At 43.3% G+C, this 14,416-nt stretch overlaps 1 pseudogene; it reads right to left on the bottom strand.

Annotated features, from left to right (window-relative positions):
• Positions 1-494: 494 nt before the first annotated feature.
• On the bottom strand, positions 495-4,143 carry LOC115514876 (annotated as a pseudogene).
• Between the last annotated feature and the right edge of the window lie 10,273 nt (positions 4,144-14,416).

Here is a 14,416-nt window from a genome sequence, read left to right as displayed (position 1 = left end):
TCTCTTCAGACTTCTGGAACTGCCTTCTGCAGACTTTTGGGGGGCCATGTTTTTTAGCATCTTTTTCAGAAGCATCTTCAAAATCTCTCCCATCTTCCCGTTTTTTGAATATCTTTCCATGGATAGATTCTTCAAATGCCATGTTAGTTGTGGCTTCTTGAGCATTCATCCTGGATGTGCTAGGGTGCTCTGGAAAAGCCTTACCTTAGAAGGCCTTGCTTTTTGAAGCAAAGGTAGTATTTGAACATTGAACACCTCTGTAGGCCTCAGGATATGGAAGGAAGACTTCCACAAAGCTGTTCTGCTCTTACACTTGGGGTCTTCTCAGCCTGGTCATCTATAGCCCCACCCCATGTCTGTATAGGAATCCCATGGGTCTTCTCAGCCTGGCCATCTGTAGCCCCATCCCATGTTTAGACAGGGGTCCTGTGACCATCACACCACCTTCCATCGAAGGTTTGAGTACAAAGATAGCTTCCTCAAAGACACCGAGGTTATGCCATCTGGTGTCTTTTAAAGAGAAGGAGATTCCTGATTGACCCAAGCTTTGAACACTCTCAAAGGTTTTCTCTGACCCTGATCAGCACCAATGGACCATCCTCAAAATCCATAGGATGAAACACTTTGGTGATGACCATTCCCTCATGGGGCACTAAGGATGTTCCAGCAGTCCAGGTGCTTTTATTCCAGAACCAGATCCTTCCTGTGGGGCTTGCACCTCTTCCTTTCTGATGCCTCATATTCCCCTCCAGTTGAAACTTAGCTACCTCAATATGTGATTTCTAGCTTCTAATTTCATCTTCATGCAAAAGCATTGCACAATCCAGATTCCCTCTTCAAATAACTGCAAAGCCCATCTGCTTTAAGATTTCCTTGTTATCTTTGTAAAACTTGACCATAAAGTCTCTCTGAAGATCTCAGAATCATGCCAAATCAGAAGTTGTATAAATGCCTCCACCATAATGTCTGTAGGCAAACCAGTTGCATTTATATTTGTAGCTCTGTCTTCTACATGAAGGCTTTCTTTTTTCTCTCCTTTTTGAGATTGGTGGATTGGGGGTGTTTCTCTGCAGAGGTTTTTTTAGCATTGGTGGCAGATTTGCCATCATTGAGAAACCATCATTAGCCTGATATGCAGGCATGAAGTCTCCAGTGATCTGAAACCAAGCCTTCTTGCCTGCAAGGATGTCAGCCAGCTGCTCCTCGAAAGGCTGGGTTTCTCCACTGGAATTCTTGGTGTCTCTGTATAGTTCTCGAATTTGCAATTGCTCATTTGCAGATTCCTCATCCAAGCACAGCTGACCCTTGAACAACACAGGTTTGAACTGCACAGTTCCTCTTACACGTGGATTTTGTTCAATAAATATACTGGAAAAATTTTTGGAGATTTACAACAATTTGAAAAAACTCACAGATGAACTGTGTAGCCTAGACCTACTAAAAAATTTTTTTGAAGTGATATCTTATTGTTTATTCTTTCTATTTTAAAATTTATATCCAAGTTAGTTAGCATATAGTGCAACAATGATTTCAGGAGTAGATTCCTTAATGCCCCTTACCCATTTAGCCAATTCCCCCCTCCCATAACCCTTCCAGCAACCCTCTGTTCTCTATATTTCAGTCTCTTATGTTGTTTTTAAATTTTGTGTTTATTTTTTTTTTAATTTTTTTTTTCAACGTTTATTTATTTTTGGGACAGAGAGAGACAGAGCATGAACGGGGAAGGGGCAGAGAGAGAGGGAGACACAGAATCGGAAACAGGCTCCAGGCTCTGAGCCATCAGCCCAGAGCCTGACGCGGGGCTCGAACTCACGGACCGCGAGATCGTGACCTGGCTGAAGTCGGACACTTAACCGACTGCGCCACCCAGGCGCCCCTAAATTTTGTGTTTAGTGTTATTTATTTTTGAGAGAGACAGAGACAGAGTGTGAGTGGGGGAGGGACAGAGAGAGAGGGAGACACAGAATCCGAAGCAGGCTCCAGGCTCTGAGCTGATAGCAGGGCTCGAACCCACAAACCATAAGATGGTGACCTGAACCGAAGTCAGATGCTTAACCAACTGAGCCACCCAGGTGCCCTTAGAGTCTCTTATGTTTTGTCCCCTTCCCTGTTTTTGTATTATTTTTGCTTCCCTTCCCTTATGTTCATCTGTTTTGTATCTTAAATTCCTCACAGGAGTAAAGTCATATGATATTTGTCTTTCTCTGACTGACTAATTTCGCTTAGCATAATACCCTCTGTTCCATTCACATAGTTGCAAATGGCAAGATTTCATTCTTTTGATTGCCGCATAATACTCCATTGTATATATATATACCACATCTTCTTTATCCATTCATCCGTTGATGGACTTTTGGGCTGTTTCCATACTTTGGCTATTAGACATACTGAAAATTTTAAGAAAAATGTATTATTGTAAGAATGTAGTAAATACAGACAGAAAATGTGTGTTAATAGACTGTATTTCTGGTCAACAGTAGCCCATTATAGTTAAGTTTGGGGGGTCAGGAGTTACATGCAGATTTTTGGCTCCCTGGGGGTGGTGGCTGGTGCCCTAACCCCTGCATTGTTCAGCTGTACTTGCTGCCCATGTGTCCTGCCTAGATTGGGAGCAGCTCCAGACGAGCAAGGAGGGGCTGGCTTACTCCGCCCGGACTCAGTGTCGCCAGTTAAGGTCCGAGGCCTGGCATCATTTTTGTATTTTCACTGTGCCTGGCTTTCTTTCGTGGTGCTATTTCCCAGTCAGACTCTGCCTCCAGAATCCCTCAAAAGTTTCTGATGCTTGGAGAATTCTACTTGATTTTCTTCCAGGCACCTCCGATTCAACAGTAATCAAGTCTCCTTCCCACACCCCGTCCACCACCTCTTTCTTCAGTAAGTGGCAGGAACATTCCTCTGATGCTTGGGGCCCAAACCTGGGCCTCATCTGGGCTCCCACTCAATCAAGCTTCATGTCTTGCTGACTCCAGCTTCTACCTATATTTCATTTGCCCAGTATTTCCATCCATGATTCTACCATGCTCATCCAGGATGCTGCTTTTTCTTGCCTGGATTATTGCAACAACCACCTAGATAATTTTCCCTTATTCATGTTTGTCCCTTAGAACCCATTTTCTGCAAATGCTTAGAACATTGTTTTAGTACACACACACACACACACACACACACACACACACACACACACACAGCTTGTGCCACTCTTGAGGCCTATTAATCCTTCAAGGGCTTCTCGTGGCTCTCAGAAAACATTCAGAATCCTTGAGCTAGTCTGTGAATACAGTATGTGACCCTGTCTCCTTTCCAGGCACTCTGGCTACTCTGTGTCTCCATCCCAGCCATACCCGACTTCTTACTCCCACCAAGAGCCCATCTCCATCTTAGGACACGGGCTGCTCCCTCTGGCAGGAATGCTCCCCCATCTTGTCACCCAGGCCACCTCCTGTGTCACTTGATTAAGGAAACCCACCAGAACCTCTTGCATGGAGTTGGATATCCTGTCTGATACCCTGTACTTCTGGCTTAAAAAAAAAAAAAATCTCTGTGGTGTTTTGTTTACTCGAGAAACACATGAGGATATTTTCACATACACGTCAAACACAGGGACCATCTGATTAACGTTTGTGTCCATCACTAGGCTGTTGGCTCCATGAAAGCATGGATGGGACCAGTCTTGTTTAAGCTGCGTCAGTATGGGGAGCCCCCATCCCAGGAGGTATTCCCTAAGTATCTGTCAGAGGAACAAGGTCTGCACTGCACCCGCTGGGGGCCCCAGGCTTGGTCACAAGCAGCAGTTTGGCTCTCTGCAAGGCTGTGGTTTCCCTGTGCTAAGAGTATATCCCTGTGCACACCAGGTGGACAGTAAGTGTGGACACGTGACTGGACCTTATTGCTCACTTCCTGGTTTCTCTCCTGGTCCCGTGCTTGCTGAAACTGGCCCCTGGCACTTGATGGGGGCTGTAGTTTGGGGACAAGAGGCAGCCCACGGAGAGACTCCCTGAACAGCTGTCTTCCTTCTTTTCACGGATCCCTCTGAGATCCATTTAGGCAGCATGAACTCTGCTCCTCCTCCCTCATGCCCAGCGGACTGCAGCTGCCACAAGTGTGACAGGTGGGCAGGAAGCGCAGCCGCCTTTGGAGCCTCATCCTGCAGTCCGTGTGGGGCTGCTGGGCCCCCTCAAGGCAGGAAGCAGGTGCCACACCACATGGTCTCTGAAGTCACCAACTCTTAAATGTCACAGGGGTGGAGTGTCTGACCAGCCAGGGGATGCTGCCTCTTCCCACAAGGGAGTTAGAGCACCGAAGTTCAAGGCGATGACTCCTCACTGTTTCCCGAGTTCCTGAAGCCCAACTTCCATGAGAAAACTTGGGTTTCCCGTATGCCAAAGATGTTAATTCTGCCTTCCAACCAAAATTGTTTGTACTTTAAGGGCTAGGACCTTATTATAGCTCACTGTAACTCCCATAGCACCAAGTAGCCTTGTACATTGCTGAGGTTTAAAATCTCATTGCCGAGGGGCTCCTGGGTGGCTCAGTCGGTTAGGCATCTGACTTCGGCTCAGGTCATGAACTTACAGTTCATGGGTCTGAGCCCTGCATTGGCCTCTGTTCTGACAGCTCAGAGCCCGGAGCCTGCTTCGGATTCTGTGTCTCCCTCTCTCTCTGCCCTTCTTGGCCCACCCCCCCCCCAAATAAACATTAAAAATAATTAAGATCTCATTGCTGAAAAACTTAAAATGAAAACAGCATTGGCAGGGCTGCAGGAGTTGCTGTCAACAGAAAAAATAATCATAATAACTGCAGTCACATGTAAGGCAATGACAACATTTTTCTTAGGAGCATGAAGCCTATTTTGGATTCAGAAAGTTCTCTTTGGTTATGTAGTTAGGTCCCGCACCTAGTTTGGGTGGAGGTTAGTAAAGACGAAAGAAACTTACGTTGCTCAATGTAAGAAAAGTCTCAGGATATTCAGGGTAGTTCCTGGCAGCTGGAAAGTGTAGGAGAGGGAAACAGGCACAGGTCTCAAGAGGGGGCATGGGCCCCAGGATACCGTGGCAAGATGGGGAGGTAGGAAAGAGATGGCTTATGAGCATTCAGTTTGGGGAAGACGCAGGAACCGTGGGTTAGCCCGGCCAATCCCAGTCAGCCCTCCAGCTATCTGATGTGTGCTCCAGATATTTTGTTTTGCCCTTAAAGGAAAGTGCTACTCCAGGCAAGACTAGAGGGCTTGAGATCACTAGGATTGCAACAGCACTAGGATTGTGACACTGTTGATTGGCTCTGTACTGCTGAGAGTGCCTGGAGGTAAATAACAGGAGCTAGAAACACAGCTGGAGCTTTGCCCAGGAAATTCCAACTAGGGGAGGAAGTATTCTAAGGAAGTGCCTGAGAGTGAATGCCATTTTCTAAATTAAATATTTGCTTTTTTAGTAATGCTAGTTATGATGATGAGTAATAATAGCTAACGTGCTGGATGTAACATATGCCAGGGACTGATATAAATTCATCACGTGTATTAGCTCCTTTAATCCTCCTAACACCCCGTGAACAAGTCCTATTACTGTCTCCACCTTACACATGAGGAAACTGAGGCAGAGTTACATTAAGACACTTGCCCAAGGGTCACAGCTATAGAGAAGCAGATGTGGAATTTGAACCCAGAGCATCTGGTTCCTCTCTGGGCAACCTAAGTGCCTGTGATGGGGGTAATGACAGAATACCATGGTCACTCACTGGGCTATTAGGATGGCAGGGGTTGTGAACAGCCACCTTTGCTGTCCCACATCTATTTCTGTTTCTTCTGATGGTAACACCCGGATTTTCCTTTGGGAATCATGCCCTTTCACCAAGCCATGTGGTTTTGATAGGTGTGACATGTCATTAGTACCCAGGAGTGGCACTTGACAGACCTGATCAATCAGTGTTCCATGCCCCGCACAAGCCCAGCCCAGCCCAGCAACTCAGGAATTCACTGATCTTCCAGGAAAGGAGACACTTGTCTGGATCTGGAGCTGTGACCATGTGACATGGCCAAGTGCCATGACAGAGAGAGCATTGGCCTGCAGGGAAAGCCAACACTGAGGAAAGTTCATCCACGCTATATAAAGAAACAGCTTTCCGATGACATCCTTTGAACATCTGGAACCATCCTTGCCTGATGGTTCCTTTCTTCAGTTCTTCGGCCATACAAGGCAACATATAACCCTTTTTTGCTTACATGGTTTTATATAACAGTTGCAATTAGAGCAATCCTAAATAATCCAACAAGCACAGTTAGTATCTCCATGGAAACACAAAATACTCCAGGGAAAACAAAACACAAATTCCTTTTGAAATCTGATTGTGATCACATAGGAACATACATAGAGGTATATAAGATTAGAATAAAATTTATACTAATATATTACATTATTTTTCTCACCAAATGGGTTAAGTATATAGTGTTCAATGAACAAAGGAGGAGAAGGTGGAAAATCTGACATTATGGAGATGCAAGAGAGGCAGCAGAGGTCAGTACAGAGACCTGAGTTCAGTCCCAATTCTGCCAGTAATTGAGTGATTTTTTTTTTTTTTTGGACTGAGTAACTTTGAACAAGCTGATCAACATGTTTGGGCCTCAGTTTCCCCATCTATTAAATAAGGGGAATCTGGCTTCCGTAGTTACCCCACCTGATGTGCAAGATTCCAATAGACCCTTAGTCTTGTCAAATTGTAATTTTTTTTCCTAAGGTCCCAGAAACAGTCTGAAATACTATCTGGGATCCCCAAGAGTCCTGGGGCTGATCCAGACTCAGAATGGTATGTCTGATTTCTATTCATCTCTTACTGTTTCGTTCTGTAAAGTGGGATGGATGCATTGAAGTATAAATTCATTAAAATGAATTAAGGACAAAGTTTATCAGGAATCTGATCACATGTCACTTGAATTCCTGTATCATTGATGAGAGAACTGCATTTTGTCTGATTCCCCCCAGCAAGAGCTGGCAGTATAGAAGATTTTCTTATTATATCCATTTTACAGATGGGTAAACTGAGACTTATAGAGTTGAAGTAACTTGGCCAGGGTCCCACCACTGCAAGGGCAGAACTGAGGCTCAAACCAAAGCAGCCTTTTTCAGACTTTATGATCGGAACCACTTAGGTTAGGGACCTCTGCCCCAGGGGGTGGGGGTGGGAAGGAAATCAGCTCTGAACAGAAGCCAATTTAAGGAAATAACCCTCAAGACCCTATAGAGGAGATCATAGTGGAAAAAGAAGTCTGAGCTGAGGCCCCTTGCTCAATAAGGGCCTAATGTTTTTTGGGTCAAGGATTCTTTTGCTAAGTTTGAGTTTGAAAACCCCACTGAGGCTTTCATTTCCTGCTGTGTGGCAGATAAGATGTCTGAAGAACCCTCCTGCAGCAAAAACTTCTAGAGGCCAGAAAAATCATGACAAACTTTTCAGTGCATTGCTGAGATCATAAGAAACTAAGGGAAATGTTCAAGTGTTTGTCCCCAACCCTTTCTCCCTGCCCCCACCAACTTTGCCCCACAGCAACAAAAGACCTAACTAGTTGCTAAAAGCAGAATGATAAGCAAAGGCAGAACCTTAGGCTGCCTCAGGGTCAAATGCTGCTATCAATACTCTGGCAAGAAGGAGCAAGAGACCAGAGTTGGGGCTGTGCAATGCAGGCAACTGAACTGAGACCTTACATAAACGGGGCCACTTGTGAGAAGATGGGAAGATTACATCTGCCCTTAAAGGAACACAGGAAACAAATCTGTCTATCTCCATCGCAGCTCTGGGTAGGAGAAAAAAAACAAAACAAACAAAAAACAAAAACAAAAAAACTCTCCTGTACTATAGAGTTTGGGAATGAAATTTACTCTACCCACATTTACAAAGTAGGGGAAATCCATATAAATAAGGTGGCCCCAAATGATGACAACCCTCAGTTCAGGAAGAAGTAAACATGAATTTGCTCTGTAGAAAAAAATCATCTCATGCCCATCAGGATTCTCCCTGATTAAAATCAGCCTAATACAAGCCCCCCAAGTTGCCAAACACATGAGGAAACAAAACATCATGACTGAGAACAAGCAGAAACACCAAGCAATAGATTTTACTGCCTGTGAGTTTTAAACGTTAGTATTATGAGATACATAATGCAAAATGACAATGTATAAAATCTTTAAAGAAATAAAAATGCAATCAAACACTGAACGATATATAAAAGGCATTCAGAAGTGACTAGATTGAAAAATAACTCATTGAAGAGGTTAAACAGTAGATTAGACCCAGATGAAGAGAGATTAGTGAACTGAAAGATAGATGTGGATGAATAAGGAATGAAATGGAAAGGATGAAAGATACATTAGAAGGCATAAAGAATACAAAGACCTGCTGTATTTTTACTCGGGTTTCTAGAATGGGAAGGTGGGAAAGTGCCACATTTCAAAATATACAATATCTGGGAGTGTCTCAGAATTTACGAAAGATATTAGTGCCACGGATTTAATAAGTACCACACATCTCAAACAAGATAAACAAAAGAAAACCTATACACAGAACAGCATCATGAAACTGCTTGGCACAAAAGAAAAATGGAAAGAATAGACAGATCACCTATAAAGGAACAATAATTTAAGTGACAATTGATTTCCCAATAGCAGCAACCGAAACCAGAAATCACTGACATTGTATCATCAACACATTGCAAAAAAGATAACTATAAATCTAAACCTTTATTTCACTTATTAGAGTAAAAGAAAGAGATTTTACAAAATCAAAAAATATAGTTTGCTGTGCGTAGACATTACTGGAGGAATTTCTGAAAGCTGCATTTCTTTCAGAAGGACAATGACTCCAAAAGGGAGGAAGACCTGAAATGCAATAGGAAATGGGAGCAAGGAAAATGTAAACATGGGGGAGTCTAGACAAACAATGACTATATAAAACAGTAACTATACATACAGTTAGTTCATAGAGTTAAAAAGCAGCTAGAACTAAAATTCTTGGCAAAAACAGCAAATAGAGACTATAATCTAAATTAAAACAGCCAACTTTAAATTTTTTTTTTTCAACGTTTATTTATTTTTGGGACAGAGAGAGACAGAGCATGAACGGGGGAGGGGCAGAGAGAGGGAGACACAGAATCAGAAACAGGCTCCAGGCTCTGAGCCATCAGCCCAGAGCCCGACGCGGGGCTCGAACTCCCGGACCGCGAGATCGTGACCTGGTTGAAGTCGGACGCTTAACCGACTGCGCCACCCAGGCGCCCCAAAACAGCCAACTTTAGAAAATTCACTGTGTGAAATAGAGCATTTACTCATTTTACTACCCATTAAAAAATTAATTACAGGTACCCACATCAAGGTGTATACATTTCATAATCATAAACTGAGTGGGGGAAAAAAACCAGGTCACACTATCACTTAAACTAAGTATAAAAACATGCCAAATAAATTATTTGGGGACACATACTAAAGTGGTAGAATTATAATGAAATATTCAGAATAGTAATGTAGTGGAAAGGGACACACAAGTCTTTAAAGGCATGTTAGTGTTTGTTAAATTACATGGTGAGTACTTGAGTATTCATTTAATACATATTTATTTAACATTTACTTTTACATATGTGAAGTTGTTTGTTTTTAAAAAGGAATAACACAGTAAATCTAGATGCCAACCACTCTCGCAGAATGTTCTGCTTTGGGGACAATGGCTGAGTGAATGAAAGCTGAAAGAGTTACCCCTCAGGAGCCCACTGTAGGGAATCTGAGGACCATGAATGCTCTGATCCATCTAGGGCATGACTATCCCAGTGAACAAATATCGGTGAGGGCTGCAGGCCGTATACTCTACAGTAACCCCCAAACGTCAGGGTCAGAGAAACACCAGTACTGGTAGAGCGGACTTTCCAAGTCTCTCACATCTCAAGGTTTGGAAGCAAAAACCCTGCGAAAGCCCCCAGGGTTCTTGTGCAATTTAAGGACAGTAGGGGGGAGCCCGACTAAAAAAGGTATTTAGGGACCCATGGATTAACAGGAAGAAAATGAAGGCTTTAAATGTGACAAGCCGGCGCCGCAGATGACTACTTAGGTGCGGGTGAGGTAGGGCTGACTCTATGGCGCCCTCGCGCGGGCACGGGCAGCAGCTGCAGCAGGGCCGCCCACAACCTCGGGACCTTTTGCGCCTCATTGCCCGGGAAGGGCCACGTCAGCATTGAGGGGTTAGGGCTGGCAGATAATCCGGAGCTATGACAGGATCCTTGTTCTTGCAATATCCAGATTGAAGCCATAAAATCTTCAGGAAAACATAAAAATAAAAAGGACACCTTTCCAAGACATGACAGGTAAGAAACACGGGTGTTAGGACAGGATTATAAACCCCAACAATAACATTGCTTGATTCTCAAATTCCTATTCTTGGGAAAATGACCTGAAACCGATAATTTTAGCATTATGTACATATTCTCTTTTTAGGGCTTGAACAAGTCATTCAAAGTCAAGAGTTTATAATTTTAATTGTCGTTGCCTGGCTCACACTTCAACATTTGGCTTTTGTTGAAACCCATCCTGCACAGAAGGGATCTGCCATTTTGCCTTCCAGAAGGGTGAAAAGTCTCACAGGGACTTCTAAAATGCTAGCACCCCATACCAAGGGTGGTGAGGTGCAGGACATAAGCAAAGCCTGTGAGTCATTACCAGTTTGGATTTCTCTCTGCAACCTGTATCACCATCCAAAGCATAGGCGATCTCAGGCTTGCCAGATCTTAAGTCAGTTCTTTCCACTGTGGGTTGAGTGTGGCTTGGAGAAGAAAACATAACTCCATTCTTACAGTCAGGTTGATATTTGTCAGGGTGTGGCCATGGCTGAAGGCCCCTGTCATTCAGCATACAGCATGAACTATTTTCATTTTCACAAGAACAGTGTTAAAACCTCTCACCTAAAATAACTGAAATATATGAGACTTTTTGATAAAGTTTGCTTGCTTCCTCCTGAGAAGACATGATTTATTCCACTCTATTTTCTAATTGTAAAATCCTATGAATGTGAACCTTGCAAATACCACTTAAAAGAGTGTAAACGGATCACTATTTTCAAAAATTATGCACTAAAAATCATATTTCTCTGCTTTGAATGTGGTGATGCACTTAAATACAGTATTTGCTAATGGTTTTCTTCTTCCTTGAATCATGCCCAAGAGGATTTTTTCCCCAGAAAGTTTTATTTTCTTCTTCAGATTTAGGTGAGAAAGTGCCCACCAGTGGAATTTATCATGGGGATGAAAGGTCCAGCATAGGGAACAGAGTCAATTGTATCATCATAGCGTTGGATGGTGACATGGTAGATACATTTGTGGTGAGCATAGCATGACATACAGGGTTGTTGAATCACTGTGTTGTACACCTGAAACTAACACTGTGCCAACTGTACATCAGAAAAAAATAGGAAAAAACAGACAGTGCTCACTATCTATGTGCATAAGAACCCGGGTCTTTCAAAGGATCCTTGTGGCAGGGGATGAACTCAGCAAGCAGGGCAAAGTCATCACTGTTTCTGATTCATATGCTGTGGATTTTGAGCTGAAGATTACAGGAAAGATATTACTGATGAGTTACTAGATCAGTGCTTTAATCCAGTATTTAAAGGTTTCCTTTTTTTTCTTCATAAGAAATCAACTATGACCATATATTGAATGGCAAAATAAGGTTAAGGAATGGGGTTTAGGGAAAGGAACTAGTGGTACCCCCTTAACATGTCAAAGTTATAAACAGACACCCACAGTCCAAGTGCAGACAAATGAGCCCTTTGAGCCACTGCCCAAGAGATGACCAGATGAGTTTATGAGCCTAAGAGTTTTCAACATTACTAGACTATAACAACCCCATTCGGCCCCAAAATTTGTATTGGTTTTGGCCTTTCTCAAAGATTCTCTCATTGTCTAGTAGAGATATCCAAATAGAATAAGTGCACAAAAATTTTTTTGATTGACTAATGCGACATTATCTGACATCATTAGCTAATAAGTCATAAGTTACCTAAAGCAATTACACTGATAGGTTTTCTCATAAATATGCTCTTATATACCATTGCTCTCTCCCTCTCCCTTTTCCACCCAAACAATAGTAGGTTAAGAGAGAGAGAGAGAGAGAGAGAGAGAGATGGCAAATAAAGTTCGAAAAAATTATGACACCAGGACATATTGCTAATTTTTCTTCCCTCAATACATCAGCATTTGAAAACTCCTCTTCTTTTTTTTACAGTTTATTTTTATTTATTTTGAGAGAGAGAGGGAGAGAGAGGAAAGCGAGAGCAAGCGGGGGAGGGGCAGAGAAAGAGAGAGAGAGAGACAGAACCCCAAGCAGGTTTCTCTCTGTCAGTGCCTAGCCCGCATCAGGGCTTGAACTCATGAACAGTGAGATCATGATCCGAGCTAAACTGAAGAATCAGACGCTTAACCGACTGAACCACCCAGGCGCCCCAATTTGAAAACTCTTAAATACACTGTAGCTTAATGGTTTTGATCTCTGACACTGTACAGTTTTGCATTTGAGTCCCAGTTCTGCCACTAATTCTGTGACATTAGGGAAGTCACCTATCATCTCAGTGCCTCAGTTTCTTCATCTGTAAGACATAGATAACAGTGACCTCACAGGGGTTATGTGTATGATTTAAAAAATGTTTTTGGGGCACCTGGCTGGCTCAGTTGGTAGAACATGTGCCTCTTGATGTCAGGGTTGTGAGTTCAAGCTTCACGTTGGGCGCATTTAGTTGGCCCAGAGGCATTATTGTAGTGTACTGCCTGGCATGTATTTATGCTGGGATTCACGGTGGGTAATTCTATTACTAACTTTGTGGCCACATATGTGGCTGTATGTGTTCAGGGAATATATCAGAGTAGTCCTTCTTTTAGTCATGACGACACTCCAGCTTTCTAGTCTACAGGGAGGCAGAACTGCAGAACCTTCTCTATAACATTGGTCCGAGCCATTCTTGCTTTCCTCTTCATTACCAGTGCCTGGGTTTAGGTCCTCATCACCTCTCACCTGGAATATCTTTCCTGGGATGGACACATAAATCATTTATTAATAAAATTTTTTTAATGTTTTTATTTATTTTTGAGACAGAGAGAGACAGAACACAAGCAGGGGAGGGGCAGAGAGAGAGGGAGACACAGCATCCGAAGCAGGCTCCAGGCTTTGAGCTGTCAGCACAGAGCCCAATGTGGGGCTCGAACTCATGGAGTGTGAGATCATGACCTGAGCTGAAGTCAGATCCTCAACTGACTGAGCCACCCAGGCACCCCCTCATTTGTATCTAAGTGTTCTCAGCCTCTTTCCCACAAAAGGATCTCATCTTTATCCTCAGAGCTTTACATCAGCCTCCAAGCAGAGCAGACTGTTAAGTGAGTTCCTAGGCTCATGAGGTGCAAAGAAAGGAAGCCAGAAGAAGGACACAGGAGTCAAAAGTGGGAAGAACTGGCTTTGGAGTGTGAGAAGCTCTGCAGCAGAGTCAAAAACTACCGACACAGTATCTGTGAGGCTCCAAATGCTATTCTAAAAACCATGGATGCAGAGAATAAAATGGATAGACTCCCTACTCTCCAGATGCTCACATTTAAGGAGTGTGAATTGCTAAAGCGGAAGAACTACCCAGATGTGTTGCTATGTGCTTTGAATTGTATTCCCTTTAGCAATTTTTTAAAGCATAAGGAAAGACTGGAATTGCTTTCTGTTGTTGTTCCTTAGACTATGAAACCCTGAGGTTTCACAAGGTTGGGCCATACAGTGCCCTGGAATTTTTCATTATTATATAATCATCTCTGGACTGGTTGCCAGACCTCCCGCCTTGCCCTTTTCTACATTGCTACCAAAGGATGTCTTTAAAACACAAATCTGATCATGCTCTAAGTTAACCTTGCAGCTTAAGCACCTTCCAGTGTTGCCTCTTGCCTCCAGAATAATGTGCAAGACATTATGTGATATAACCCTACTTCCCCCAAGTCTGCTTTCTTGCCAAGGCTCCCTACCCATCCCGTGGCTGCCACAACCTCAGGCATAGCCCATCCCTGGCACACATGGACCTCATGCTCCAGCAGAGATCTCTCAACACAATCAAATGCTTTGCCCACAATGACCTTGTTCTGGCAATCTCTCGGACTCTTCTCTCTGGAAAATCCTAGGCATCCTTCAAAATTCCATTCAAGAATGTCCTGTTTGAGAAGTCTTCCTGGCCCACCCCAAATGGGCCCTCCTACACTTGCTGTACCTGTTAAATACACATATTATTGCCTTGGATTTTGATTATTGATTGTGAATGATTCTGGCTGAGAACTCTGTTTTCCAGGGTTGATTGGGCAGATCTGTTCCCCCTAATACATTGTGCACATCACGAACATGGGAACCAGGATTGGAAACCCCACAGTGCCGAGCAC

Source organism: Lynx canadensis, chromosome B2 (assembly GCF_007474595.2).
Source record: "Lynx canadensis isolate LIC74 chromosome B2, mLynCan4.pri.v2, whole genome shotgun sequence".
Taxonomy (NCBI): Eukaryota; Metazoa; Chordata; class Mammalia; order Carnivora; family Felidae; genus Lynx; species Lynx canadensis.
The sequence above is the reverse complement of the archived record's forward strand: the minus strand, read 5'-3'. Positions and strand labels throughout refer to the sequence as shown.